We start from the raw sequence: 15,803 nt of genomic DNA, 5'->3' as shown, positions 1-15,803 counted from the left end.
CCATTTTACAGTAAGTTCAGGCCTTAGTTATGAGCACTGTCAACTAAACAGCACTACTACTATGGCTAATTATACAGAATGACACAAACACATCATTGTAAAAATATATTTTATAGAAAGAAAACCAGACACACCCTTGTCAGCCATTTTAATCAATATTTATTTACAGGTCCTCGCTGGAGTCCACCGAATCCAAAGTAGTCCACAGCAGGCCCGGTCCTGTAAGACAAAGAGAAGGGGGGGGCAGGGGGGCCCTGCTCGTTGCCCGGGGGGGGGGGGCATGCTCGTTGCCCCGGGGGGGGGGGGGGGGGAGGCAAACATATATGCCTAATCCCATAAAATACATTGGTGGCAGTGGCATCGTTGTTGGTATTAGTTGGTGAGCATAGCAGACACACCTGTCCCGTGCCACGAACCTTCAGATATGACAATGCCTGCACTCTGCATAGGTAGACTATGCAGAGCGCAGGCACGTGGCTGTGCAATCTTGGGAACAAAGCCAAAGCTACTGCGCATGCGGAGTACTCCGGCTTATCGGACAAGGGCGCGCAGCTACGAGGAGCTACGTGCCGATGATGTCAGGTTAGGAGGAGTAAAGAGGCTACTGGGGCGTGGAGTAGCCGCAATGTGTAGCCTCATGTCTGGCTACTCCACGCCCCAGTAGCTGCTTCCAAAAAGGATTGCAAAATATTTATGGGAAGTGAAACCAAACATTAGTATTAGAGACATAAAATAAAACGTACATACCAACATCAAGATTATCCGTGTCAAAATCCCCGATCCCTTCAGTTTGATAAGGGGGGGTATAGTTTGGTTAATCTTCTGCTCCACCCACGACATCCGCATGGCCACACTAGGGCCACCACCCGTCCTCCGAGCTGACTCTTTGTGCTTCGCCAGCTTGGCCTTCAGCCTCCTCCTGCAGTCGTACCACTTCTTGCGGACCTCAGGAACTGAACGATATTCCACTCCTGCAAAGTTGAAAACAAAAGAAAAAAACATTATACAAAGGCCACTCACCTTCAAGATTTAAAATCCAAGTGAGCATAAAAAAATTCAAATTCTATTCAAAGTGCAATTTTTACCTAGGCCATTGATCCGCACTGTGATCCCCTGCCAAATGTGGTGTTTGGCTGACAGGGGAATTGAATCGGCCAGCCGCCCAAAAAGGTGCTCATAATTTTGGGTAACCTGGAAAAAACAAAAGCCACAAAAAAAAAAAAACCTTCATTAAAAGCACTCTGCAACGGTGGGTAAAGAGTAGAACAGAACACCAACAGTATAAATCAGTAAAAAAAATGTCACAATACCTCCTCAACCAATATTTCCGTTTCACGTACCGTGAAATGTGCCTTCTTTGCTCGGCCAGGGTCCTCCTCATCTTCAGCACCAGAGCCCCCAGTATCCATATCCCCGGCAGCTGGTGGTCTATGATCCCCAGGAGCAGAGGACGGAGCAGCAGATGCTGGGGCCACAGATGTTGGGGGGGCTTGCCGATTCGCCGCCTCCATCTCAGGTGCTCTGCGGATGGCATTGTCGTACGCCTGGGGACACTGCTGCCGGAGTAGCTCCAGAAAAAAGGGCAATGGGAGCATCTGGTGCTGCTGTGGACTGCTCAGGACGCCCAGCCATGATAGATACCAGCTGTGCAATTAGCCTCGCTGTGCACTATTTATGCATAAATTTTGTGGCGCAACTCATGCGCCACATTTTTCAAGCGTGCGACACAATTAGTGAATGGGCGCATATCCCATTCTAGTCGGAGGGACGCACTTTTTATGCATTCCAATTCGATCTTAGTAAATGTGCCCCCTTATGTCCCTCGGCCACTGCTGTGGTGGCTACCTCTGGTGGCTGGACCTCTGCCTGTGGGTCTTCCATTGGTTCCAACACCAGGGCAACCATCTCCTCCCCTGAAAGATCCACAGCAAGAACCTGTTAAAAAAAAAAAATGTATATATATAAATTAATACTATTATTAATTAATTTGGAGATATTTATTTTCCACATCTTTTATTCCTAAAAGGATGCCAGTCTTTACCTCTTGGCCAGGCGGCACAGGGCATGGTGGAGGGGGAGAGTCGTCCCCAACATCCACCACAACAGCAGAAGAAGAGGACCCTTCTATGGTCAGTTCCCTCTCCAGTTGGGCTAGGAGGAAAAAGAGAAAACCACTAAATGCACAGACATGTCTACTTTGAGAACCAAGTTGTATTTTGGAACCTTTTGCAGAATGGTTCCGTTTTCGGACAATCTACAAAAAATGTTCCTGGCGGACTTTGATGTCTGAGAACCGCTTCTGCAATTGCCGGACTGAATGGTACCGACCGTGTTTGGCGAGCAGATGGGTTTGGACCCGCTCCATGATCCTAGTTTTCGCTTTGAAGCTTCCAGTCTCACGGAGCAGGTCGTAGCCCCACTCGTCGCAGATGGTGATCAGGTCGACAAGCTCTGCTCGATCAAATGGGGCGCTCTTCTTCTGCATGCTCCTGCCGCTGCTGGTGCCTGCCTGGTTTTCATCTGTAACATGCAAGAAGGCAGGATATTTATTAGTTTGTAAAAATTTTTTAACAATTACATTACATTTCTCTCAATTCAGCCATAACAGTAAAATAATTATACCTTAAGAAATACATCTCACGCTATTGCTTGAAAGCAACTCTACAGACACCATTGCCAGTTTTGGGATTAATTCTGGTAAAAAGGCAACTCTACAGACACCGTTGCCTGTGTTGGGGAATAATTATGGTAAAAAGGCAACTTTACAGACAGTGTTGCATCTTTTAAATTTATTTAAATATTTAGCAAAATATTTTTTAGTGTTTTTAAAAACTTTTTTCTTAATCACATTTTATGCTTTTTTTTCTAACATTTTATATATTTTTTTCTATTCATGGAGCAAGGAATACGGCACTGTCTTCAGTATTGGTGGTGCTCATGTAGATTTCTCACTCCAGGTAGTATCTATCAGAGAGCATGGCACACAGCGATGGATAATCTTCTTCTTTTTTTTTTTTTTTAAAGAAAATATTTACATAGGTAAGAAAATCTATGTTGAAAAGGAAGAGCATATTATCATGGCTTTAGAAGCAAGAAAAAGTCTGATCGTATGCATGATTTGATTCAAAAGGTTCGATAGTTTGCAGTGTGTGAATCCAAAATGATTCAAAATGGTTACATAGGTGGCTACTGTCTCTTCTAGAGGCTTGAATTTGCTCGATCATCTGAAATCTTAATTGAGACGGACAATAATGTAAATTGAAGAGAACTGGTACTAGAAGAAGGTTCTGGTTTGTCCGAATAGTTGACTTGCTAATTCTATCCTTAAGGGGGGGTTGTAATTTCCACCACATACAATAGTCCACAGGGGCATTTGTCGTCCTGTTCTTGGATGACAGAAGTATAACTGCTGAGCATTGTTATGTTCATTTTCTGGGTGTAGCAAGGAAGGATTGTTTACAAAGCTTACGATTCTTTTGACTCTACTAAATTGTGATAAGTGTCTAGGAAATTCATCTAAGTATCGGAATGTATAATGAAATGTAGTTCACTTGTGATAGATTTCAGGTGTTAGAATTGTTGCAGGTGTTGTCGAATAGATCCACCCATACGCAAAACATATCGTCAATGTAACAATGCCAGTAGATTGAGTGCAATGTTCCTCTTCAAAGTAAGACCTATAGGCATTTTTGTATGGAAGGGGGGGGGCACATTGGACCCCATTGCAGTACCCTGAGTCTGTAGATAGAACTGATCCCCAAACAGAAAGAAGTTATTTAGAATGATGTGTAAAGAACAAGTGCCCATTGTCATCGCTGGAATTTTGTGAGAGAAGTATGTCCACAGCTCTGATACCTTTTTGATGGATAATTGAAGTGTAGAGACTACAGACACCCCAGGTAACTCAGAGCGATGGTTGTGGTAAAGGTGATAGAGTCTTAATTGTCTCTAGAAATTGAGATGTGAAATTCGAACCCCAAATCATTGCATAGGAGTTAGGCTATAAAAAGGGGGGTGGGAGGGGGATACATAGTGATGGGTACTGAGATTCTGGGATCTAGAGAACAAGTGCGCAGATGGAACCAATGGGGGCAATCCTGGGACTGGGAAGAAAAATAAGGCTAATAATAATGAAAGTGTTAAAAATATCTAAATAAGATGATGGGGCGCTATCAGACTGGTTTTGTCAGGTTGTAATTAGACCTTCTCCAACATTTCGTTCAAGCCGTAAGGGCAGAGGGTGTTTAACTTAAATATCCAGAAATGTTCATGTTTGATTAGCTGATTAAGCCTGTCCGGGTGTTTCCTGGGGATCTGTTCGATCGGTGTTAGAGTTAAGCAGTTGAGGTCCCGTTCGTGGTGCGAGGTACAGTGTCTATGTAGTTGAAAGCCTGTTTTTATCTTGTTCCGATGTGTATGCATCCTCTCCCTTAAAGTTTGTGTGGTTCTACCCACATACTGTAAATTACAGGGGCATTGTAGCAGGTAGACCACAAAGTCTGACGAACAGTTCAGAAAAGATGGTATATCGAAAAGTTCGCCTGTAGTGATAGAGGAGAATGACCTGGTCCGATGGGTGATGATCTCACATGTCATGCATCTGGTGCCGTTGCACCTAAATGCCCCTTTTAGATCTGGAAAGAGAGAATTTCTAGTCTCCTTAGGACCTCTGACCATAGGATCCCGCAGTCGGGTAGTATTGTTTTCAACGTGGGTGCCGGCTAAATGTGACCTTGGGCCTGTTAGGTAGAATTTTCCTTAGGTGTGGATCCTTGGTCAAAATTGACCAATGTTTGTCCAGTATGGTTTTCACCTGTCCATGATCTGATGTGTAGGTTGTGATGAAGTTGATATTCTGATTTGGTTCTGTGTTCAATTTCGCTTTTGGGATAAGGCAGTCCTTCTGGCTAAGGTTTTTTGTTCTCTTAAAGGCATCTTTAAGGATACCTTGGGGATAGCCCTTGTCAGTGAAGCGTTTCCGTAAAAGGTAGGGTCTTCTGTGCAGTTCTTTCTTATGTGCTTATACTGGCTATATGGAACATTTTTTAGCCATCTCCTATAGTGGGCACTCTTGTAATCTTTTTTCGACTGTGTCAACGGTGATGAGTAGGTCCAGGAATTCAATCTGCTTTGCATGCCAATTTAATGTCAGGGTGATGCCCCAGGTATTCTGTTTGGATGGTGTCCATGAATTCCTGCGCTTCCTTCTCATCGCCCTGCCAGATGATAAAGAGGTCGTCAATGTATCTCTTGAATAACTTGATCTTGGTGGAGCACTCTGAGTTGTGAATGAATTTGGATTCGAATGCGCCCATAAAAATGTTCGCATAGCTAGGTGCAAAACGCGTGCCCATGGTCGTCCCTCTTCTTTGTTGAAAGATTTGTGATTGAAACCTGAACACATTGTGTTCTTCTAAAATAAATTTAATGCTGTCTGTTAGAAATTCCGCTTGGAGTGGAGGTAAAGTGGGGTCTTTCTTTAGAGTCTCCCCTACAGCTCTAATTCCCAAGTCGTGAGAGATGTTCGTGTATAGGGCTGTCACGTCCATCGTCAGGAGACTCATTGTAGATTCCCACTTGAACTCTTGTAATTCGAGTATCAGTTGTGAGGAATCTCTAAGGTAGGTTGGAAGTGATTGCACATGGGTCTGAAGGTATGAATCGACAGGCAGAAAGGTTACAGGTAAGCGAATTGATGCCTGATATGATGGGCCGTCCCGGGGGATTGTCTGGTTTCTTATGGACTTTAGGGAGGTAATAGAATAAAGCCATACGTGGGTTGGATGGAATAATAAAGTCTCGTTCTTTTTTTGGTAAGGATCCCCACTTGGTGTGCTGACTGTATGTGGTGTTTAAATGCGTCAGAGTGTATAAGGCTTGGATCATGGTCCAATTTGTCGTAGCACTCTTCATCCGAAAGGATGCAAAGACTCTCCTTTATGTAGTCGGAAGTGTTAAGGATGACCGTTCCTCCCCCTTTATCTGCCGGTTTAATTGTTAAATCGGGATTGTCCTTTAGATCTTTCAAGGCCTTTCTTTCCGATCTGGAGAGGTTATCTCTTGGCTTCCGTAAGGTGGTTCTGTTCAAAGACCTAAAAAGTCGGCTGAAACCATAGAGAAAAAGGTTTCAATGAATGGTCCTCTGCTGTGTACAGGGTTAAATGTTGATACAGGCTTAAGATTGGAAAGTATGTAGACGTCGTCTTTATCTTCAATCGACGTTTTGCTTTTGGCTTCTGAAATAGAAAAGTATCTTTTCAGGGTGAGTTTCCTGATAATAGCTGTTCAGGTCTTGGAAAAGATCAAATTCTTTGGTATTTGTCGTTGGGCAGAACGAGAGGCCCAATGTGTTGTGGTCTGTCTTTGAATAATAAGAATAATAAACTTTAGGTATGTGATCCACGAGCTATACGTTTGGTAGCCATTTTATGCTCTTTTTAGAAATAACAGGGCAAGAATTGATGATTATTGAAAAGATGAGAATCCAAATTATCATTTAACCCACATGGTTTTAGTGTTAAGCCTCCAAATCCATTTGGATTCCAATTGTAACAATTTCTTCTTTGTTGCTCCTCCTCTAAAGTCAGCATTAACAAGATCTATTCCTCTCACTCGAAAGCCCGCAGGATTGCATCCATGATATTGCCAAAAGTGGCGAGGGATCGGTTTCCATTGGGCGGAATCTGATTCTTGTACACCCGCTGCAGCCCAAATCCCTACTACGTGTTCACATACATGTGTTTTTAATTCTCTGGTGGTCGTTCCAACATAAATAAGGTAACAGGGACAAGTAGCATAATAGATCACCCCTTTGGTGTTGCAATCAATTGGCCATGGGATCTTGAAAGTCTGCTCAGCACTTACATTCGGACATGCGCTGCATCTCCCACATGATGTGCAACCCCACTTTGGTTTGGATGCGTCAAAAATAGGTTGACTTACTTGCGGTGTCAAATAGCTATGTACAAGTAAATCTTTCAAATTACGTCCGCATCTACTGGTAATTGCTGGTCGATGAGCAAGAATATCTTTTATTTGTTCCCATCTTCCATGGTATGATGTAATAAATCTTGGAGGTTGAGATTCATGTTGGAACGTGTAAATGCTTTTGCAATGCATTTCCGTCTATACCCACGTGTGTGGAATCTCTGTCAGATCCTGTGCTTGTTGTTCAAAATCATTTTGTCTTGAACAAATCCGTTTAATCCGCAAGAACTGACCAGTGGGTACTGAATTTATGGTCTGTACTGGATGAGCCTAGGAAGTGTGAATCTGTCTTTGATGATCTGAAGATCAAGAAAATCGATAGTATTACAGTCAGATGTTCTTGTGGTCCCTGCCAGAAGATGAAGATGTCATCAATGTACATTGAGACAGCTCCATCATCTGACAGGAAAACGTCCCTCTCCCACAGCTCCAGGAACAGGTTAGCACATGAGGGCGCACATGCTGCCCTGGAGCTGCAGGCAGAAGGACCCATTGAAAGTGAAGAAATTATGAGTTAATGCAATTTCTAATAGGATCAACATAAATTCAATTTCTGATTCACTGTGACTGGACATCCTAAGAAAATATGCAACTGCTGCCAGGCCATCGTTATGACAAATCGAAGTGTAGAGAGACTCCACATCAATTGTCACTAATAGGTTATCAGAATTAAGGAGGACCCCTTCAATTCTCTGCAATAAATCTGTGGAGTCTCTCAAATATGAAGGTAATTCTTGTACTAGCGGATTCAGTATTGCATCAATGTACTTACAAATGTTGTCCAAAAAAAATTATTCCGGCCCAATACGATAGGCGACTAGGTGGATGTTGACAGTCTTTGTGAATCTTAGGTAACAAGTATAATGTTGCTATAGTCGGATCTTTCACCATCAAGGCATCATGCAGATTTTTTTATCTTTTATATGCCTCCTTTTTGTACATATCCAATGACCTCAGCACTACATGACCTCCTTTATCGGTGGCCTTTATTACTACCCCCTCCAAGTTCTTGAATTTGGTCAAACAGTCACGTTCTTTCTTTGTCAGATTATCATTCAGAGTGTAATTTGGAATCTTTTTGAATTCCTTTGACACCACTCTAACAAAAGTGTCGCTTGCTGGACACACAGTTGTTGAGGGAAAAATCTTTGACCTGCTCTTTATATATGAATGTATAACATTTGATTCTTTGCTTAGCTGTACTGTTAGATATATTGACCTGTGAAGATTGTTCTTCTTCCAAATTTTCAAGATCTCTTATCATATTGAGATCCTGAGACGAAAAGGTAATGGATGGTAGTTCAGTGGAGCTGGCATCCGTGTGGTTTGCAGCCATGGTGGAGGAATTAAAATACCAACGTTTCAAAATAAGATTTCTTGCAAACAAGTGTAAGTCTTTCAGTGCTGTAAACAAATCAAAAATGGGTGATGGTACAAACGTTAGCCCCTTTGAAGATAACTGCGTTTCCGTGTCCCACAGTACAGAAGGATTAACCCCTTCGGGACTCAGCCTAAGGCTACATTCACATGACCGTATGATTTCTCCAGTCCCGTATTTCCGGACCGTATTTTCATCCGTGTGCACGTATGTTGGGTGGGCTGAAAAATGATGACAAAAGCTTGTCCAACTCCAAATTTGGTCACCTGACCGGCCCAGACTCCATTTTGTCATTTCTGAAAGAGAGGTTAGACTCCATTGCTGCTTTTTCTGGCTGTGGTTTATGACGTACAACCCCACTGATGATCTGCTCCTGGACTGGGCCCTAGTGACGCTTCTCCGAAGGCGTTCTGCAATGCCGACAGAGGACCTGAAGAGGACTAGGCAGTTTTGGGTTCATCCAATTGTCGCTGAGCGGCCTAGGAGGGGTCACTTCAGGAACTTGTACGCTGACCTGCGGCAGCATCCGGACAAGTTTCACAGCTACACAGTTTGGAGGAATGACAAATGTTTGTTGCTACTGTCAGTGGATGGTGGGAGTATGTTAAAATGGAATTGCTCATCCACTGACAGTAGCAAAGGCAGAAGGCAAGCGGCCAAAGTGAAAAGGGACTTCCGGGAGCTCCAGCGTCAGCTGAGATCACTGCAAAACCTCCATCACTGCAGCTGGGACGTCAGAGAGGAGCTGGAGGACACCAAGAAGCGTCTGAAAAGTCACTTTGAGGAGGAATCCAAGCGAATCATCTTTTGTGCCAAAATGGACAACCTGGAGAAGGGTTTTTCTTTTTCAGGAAAGTCCACGCCGGCCACACGCCATTGACTGAGATGCGAAGCTGGAAACATGCAGCAGGGAAAGGAGGCCGTGATGGAAGTCGTTGCCGATTTCTACAGCAGCCTCTACGCTCCGAAAACCACAGACCAGGAAGCCGCCGAGAGGTTCCTAGCTGCTCTCTTCCGCTAAATCCTTTAGACCCGGCAGGACTCCGGGCAGTGATGGTCTCCCACCAGAGCTCTATGTAGCGTTGGGGGACCTCATCTGCCCAGACTTGTTGGAGCTCTTTGAGGAGATGGTGGTGGAGGGCAGGATGCCGCCGTCACTGAGGCAAGGAATGATCACGATCCTGTACAAGCGGAAGGGAGAGAGGTGTGACCTGAAGAATTGGCATCCCATCTCGCTTCTCAACGTGGACTACAAGATCCTGGCAAAAGTCCTAGCAGACAGACTGAAGGTCGTCATAGGGAACATCATACACCCGGACCAGACCTGCGGCATCCCAGGCTGCAGGATTGCAAACAGTCTAGCCCTCATGAGAGACACGGTGCATTACATCAGAAGCCGCCGCATCCACGCAGCCCTGGTCAGCCTTGATCAGGAGAAGGCCTTCGACCGAGTCTCGCATGAATTCATGGGTAAAGTACTGCGCAAGCTTGGTCTGGGGGGAAATGTTTTGTACCTATGTTAACCTGATGTATTCTGATATTTGCAGCACGGTGTTGGTGAACGGCTGGGAGACTACCCCCTTTCCTGTCCTTTCAGGTGTTTGACATGGCTGTCCTCTTGCACCTCTTCTTTTTATTTGTGTTATAGAGCTGTTCGCAGAATCTATCCGGCAGAGAGGAGAGATCAGAGGGATCACCGCACCGGGACCAGGACACGCCGAGGTCAAGTGCTCGCTCTACATGGACGACGTGACCGTCTTCCGCGCTGATCAGCGTTCGGTGACGGAGCTCGCCCAGACGTGTGAGGGTTTCGGACAAGCTTCGGGGGCAAAGGTCAACTGCAAGAAGTTGGAGGTCATGCTCTTCGGGGACTGGCATCCTGCTTCTTCTGCACCTCTTCCCTTTTCCATCCAGCAAGATTTCATCAAAGTTTTGGGAGTTTGGTTTGGGAAAGAGGGAGCAGCCACGAAGTCTTGGCAAGAACGCTTGGCCAAGGTTAACCAACGGATTTGACTGTTGGCCCTCAGACAGCTTACCCTCACGCGTAAAGCACTGGTCCTGCGTAAAGAGGTGTTGCCTGTGCTACACTACACGGCACAGGCATGGCCGCCCACAGCCAAAGTCAGCAGGGCCATTACCAGGACTGTGTTTAAGTTTGTTTAGGGTTCAAAGATGGACAAGTCAAAAGGTCAGTCATGTACAAGGAGCCTCGCAAGGGGGGTAAGGGCATCCCCGACATCCCCACTTTGCTTTGGATTTCTTTTGTGTGTGACATGGTCCGAAGAACTCTGCAAACACCAAGGGACTCTGCCGGAAAGTCCATGTCCCGCTTTTTCCTTCTTCCCCTGTGGCGGGGGCTTGGTTGGGACAAGTGGAACAGCTCCTTCCCTTACAACTGGGATCCTCCTTGGTACTATGCCAGGGCGGGGAAATTTGTGAAGGATCAACATCTGGAGGGACTCGAGTTGGATTTGTCGAAGCCCAAGACTATCCACAAACAAACATGTCGTGTGAAAGGCTTAACAACTGCCACAAGGATCTGTCATGGATGGCCATCCAGGGGGGCCTCCCTACCCGGTCATTTATGGCAGCCCGCAACCTGAGCAAAATCAAGTACTGCCCCCAGTGTCCTTTTGTTGAGGAGACTTCATTGCACCTGTTCTGGGAATGCCCCTTTGCTCTGGGCCTGTAGAAAGCACTGGATCACAAACCCCTTCTTTCTGTGCCCAGGAACACCATGACGTGCCATGCTGCAGTTTATAGTTTGTTCCAAGGCACCCACACGGTGGGGGCCATCCAGGATGCCTGGCGTCTTATGAACTGCTTTAAAGACGTCTTGTGGTATGTCAGGAGGCGCCTCACCATGCACAGAGAAACTTTGTCCATCAGAGACTACGCCTCCCTTGACAGCAGGGTGGACTTAGAAGAAGAGGACTGACAAGCCACTTCTTTACTTTTCTCTTGTGGACTTTGTTTTTCTTGTTTTATTTGATCATGGAATTTATTTAGGGAGTTATGGGACTTTGGCTCTTTCGTCACAGATTGAGGCATCCAGGAAGAAGATGACTTCCTCTCCTTCCTCCCCTACCTCCCATCTGTATCCCCTGTTGCAGGTAGTTGCTTTAATTGAAAAATGTGTGTTTTTGCTTGCCTGAGTTAGAGGCCGCGGTCACACGATGCGCCTGACGCGTGCGTCCATCGTCTTTTTGACGGACGCATCCAGTTCTTTTTCTATGGTTATCAATGGCTTTTCCTTTTTTTAAGTTTCGTCCTTGCGTTTCTATGCGCTTCGCGCACGTCTATTTGCGTCCAGTTGCGTTTTTCATAATGTTGATGGACACATGCGTCTGGAGTGAACGTTGTTTAGCTCTGTGTGCGTTTGACGGATGCGCCTGACGTTCAGTACCGGTTCTGTCTGCTTCTTCATGAAGTTGGCATTTCATTTCCTGTGGTATTTGTGTCGGGGTGCACTTGCCAGTATGGCCTCTGGTGGTCGATCGGATCTTGATGCCTCACATGTCATTTCTCTGGTGAGTTTTTTTTCATTTTTCTGTGTCTCTCATTCCGAGGATCCAAATAGTTCCTATCTTCGAATGCTGCTTTCCGATTCGAGCCCATGGAGGCAGCAAAGGCTACATGAAGATTTGCAGACAGTAACTGCCTTGCCAGCCTCAACATTTTCCTTTTCACCAACACATAGTCCAACTCAACCCCATGACCTAACGCGACGCAATTAGCAGTCTTTATTGGTACAGTTTCCGTTTTAATGTTAGTTAACCAAGTTTACATTTTTTATAGTCAAGGCATTATAATACAGGCAGATGTTGCTCAACCAGTCCGTTTATAATGCAACCCAAGTGAAAAGGGGGTTAGCCTCTGCCCGTGCACATGTGCATTTACATAGAGACACATGCAATGTGTCTATTTGTCACATGCATATCCCTGTAAGCACATATGCCATTTGTCCAAGTGCGGCCACCTTTGCACTTGTGTTGCATTGTAAACTCCCTACAAGCAGAACATGTGTCAGCGGCTTTATCGGTCCGGTCCTAATGAAATGCTGGTGCACAGGGGGCGGACCTTTGTCAATACTTACAAGCCTTTCCAGGCAAATGCATGTGATCAGTATGGCATTTGGAGAAGTGTACCTCAAAATGCATTTTTGGAAAGGAAAAGGACCGTCCCCTGTGCGCTAGTGTTGCATTATGAACGGACAGATACCGGAACGTGTGACCACGGCCTTACTTGCTGGGTTTAAGCATAATCCAATTTTGTACAATGATGTTGTACGTTAATTTTAATATTTAACAAAATATAAATTAAAAAGAAAAACGGTTCTAAGAGATCCAATGGATCATATTGTTTGAAATGTTAAACACATTTTGTTAAAAATTTTGTTTTAAAAATATACATTTGTTCAACCTGTTTGAAAAAAAAAAACTAATGTTGTTTAGATGTTATTTTTTCGGTGCATTAAAAAAAAATTAGTTTACAGGTGTATTTTTATTCATTGAACATTGTTAAAAAAACAAAGGAAAACAATCAAGAAAATTATGATTTTATTACATCAAAAACTATAATGACATGCAGATACATTAATTGAAAAAAAAAAAAAAAACAATTAAATGGTATCATACTGCCAAGCAACTGCCCCGTCCGTGTTTGTGCAATGTTGACATCATTACCCACGTCAAGCAGTGCATGTGGAGACATACCAATCCTTGTAAAATTATGCAGCACACAGCACGCCTTCACAACAGTGTCAACATTTTCAACACTTAGGCATATAGCAGTTTTAAGTAACCGCCATTGCCCACTTACAATGCCAAAAGCACACTCAACAGTCTCGTGTGCACGTGCCAAACGGGCATTATAAATCCTTTTCATGTTTGTCAAACCACGCTTGCAGTAGGGTCTCAATAAATGAGTGCTGAGACGAAATGCCTCGTCGGCCACAAAGACATGCGGGAGAATTGTGGAGGTTCCAGTAAGTGCTTTGGCCGGAGGAATATTAAGATGGTTTTTAATAAGCTGTCTTGCCATTGCACTGGTTTCTAATATTCTTGAATCGTTTGTGCTGCCATACCAACCAGTTTCTATGGCAATAAAGTTACTGTCACTGTCCGCAATGGCAAGTAACACTATTGAAAAAATTTTTTTGTAATTGTAAAACAAGATTCCCAGAATGAGGTGGTTGTATCACTCGGATATGCTTCCCATCAATTGCTCAAAGACAGTTTGGGAAATCAGTCTTTTCCTCAAAAGCTTGCGATATGGCTTGCCAATAGTTTATGGTGGGAAAAGGCATGCAGCGAGGCTGCAAAGTAGCCCATATCACAGTGCAAGTATGCGGGATTATCTTGCACAATGTACTTTTCCCAATGAGAAATTGATGCTGCATGGAGTGATAGCTCTCCCCTGTGGCCAGGAACCTTTATTGAAAGAAAGAAAAAAGATATGACTTTGGTGTAATAATAATTTCTTATTTGAATAGAAAAATTATGAAACCAAACAAACCTTAATGTTACAAGTAGACGTTGTTCAGGACATATTGCTTGCCTCATCACAGTTGATTGAATGGTGTCTAAAATTTATAAAAAAAGGATACTTGCCCAACGGCAGCCACAATAAAAAACATGGATCCCCAATGTGTGCGCGGGTACTCTTCTGTATTCCGTGTCCCCTCCTCTGTCTTTGGTGTTCTGTAATGGTGAAGAGGGTACTGTCAAATGTGGCGCACACAATGATTCAGGATGACTCGTCGGGTAAGGTTGAGAGGATCGTTTATTAATGGTCTCGGAACACAACGCGTTTCGGAGTATTAGGAACTCCTTTCTCAAGTGATAAGAGACTAAAAACAGGGTATATAAAAAAAAGGCTACGTATAAATAAATAGATTAAAAAATTTGAGGGAATGATAAAAGCAGGAGTAGTAAGATCCAAGAGGATGATGCTAATCAGAGAGAAGTAGTAGTAGTGTTTTAGAGATGAGAACACATATATCAGCAGTAACTGAGAGGTAGACAGAATAGCATGAAATAAATATGTACAAACAAACGAATTATGTTAGACATTAATGTTACAGAATACAGATGGTATGTATAATAATTCATGGATACATGGATATACAATAAAAGTTGATCAAATAAAGTAGATATGATCAAAAAGAATAAATAAATGAATAGATGAATACACGAATAAATAATTAATTAATTGGACAATGAGCACTTCATCAGAAAAAATAAAGCGATTCAGATATTTGAATATATATGATCCAAATGAATGGTTCATAGATAGATCTCACAAATGTATATAAAATTCACAAGGCTGGCAGAATAAAGCGCAGTTACTAGAAAAATTCACAATACTAGCAGAGTACAGTGAGGTTAGTTTAAACTATTAAGAATAGGATATGGTTGATTCTTACCTGCCGCGCAGGGGGTGGGACATCTGTTGCAGCGGCCAAATGGGAGTTCTGGTATGAGGTTAAATAAGAGAGTAGGGGAGACGGGTTCGCGCCAGAGTATGCGGGTGGCACATGTGCCTTGTGTTTAATAACCAATGTAATGTCTGCCGGGGTGAGCGGCGACATACGAGGGTGGCGCATGCGCGTAAGGTCTGAATGCCGCTGAGAGTGGCGACAGAATTGTCTGGCGCACGCGTGGTGCGCCAGACCATTGGATGAGACGCTGATCTGAAGAGGTGTAAATCGATGTATTAAAAGTGGGGTGTGCCCTATGAATATGGGGAGGGGATATGTGCTAGGAAGGAGAGGAGGGGGGGGGGGAGAAGGGTATTTGAGTTGATGAGAAATAAATTATGGTATATCAATACTAGATGCAGTGGGAGGGGGAGGGAATGTGATACAAGGGGGGTGGTGGAAGGGATTATCCGGATGAAAAGGGGCGTTACAATTAAATAGCATAAAGAGAGTTAAAGAAGTCTAGAAGGGGTTCTCTAGAGTTTCATTGAGGCCATGAGGGGTCATGCAGTTCATTTTAAAAATCCAGAACATCTCTCTTTGACAGAGTTTCTTGAAGCGATCATTTCCTTCTGGGACGTGTTCAATGGGTGTTATAGAGTATGCGGTGAAGTCCTTTTGGTGGTGAGTGAGCCCATGTCTCGAGATGCTGTGTTTAGTGTAGCCATTTACAGTGTTGCTTCTATGGCTATTCATGCGAGATTTGAGTTGTTGGATGGTTCGACCGACATATTGGAGGCCGCATGGGCACTCCAATAGATAGATTACGTATGTCGAGGAGCAGTTCAGGAAGCTTTTTATTGAGAAGCTCTCGTTGGTAGTGTTGCTTTTGAATAACCTTAATTTATTAGTGATGTTAGGGCAGCATTTGCATCCTGTTTGTCTGCATCTGAAGCTGCCGGTGAGTCTGGGGAGTATGGAATTCCTGTTTGAACTGGATTGCGGGTTTCGTAATTT

Source organism: Engystomops pustulosus, chromosome 2, assembly GCF_040894005.1.
Source record: "Engystomops pustulosus chromosome 2, aEngPut4.maternal, whole genome shotgun sequence".
NCBI lineage: Eukaryota > Metazoa > Chordata > Amphibia > Anura > Leptodactylidae > Engystomops > Engystomops pustulosus.
Note: the sequence above shows the minus strand (reverse complement) of the source record.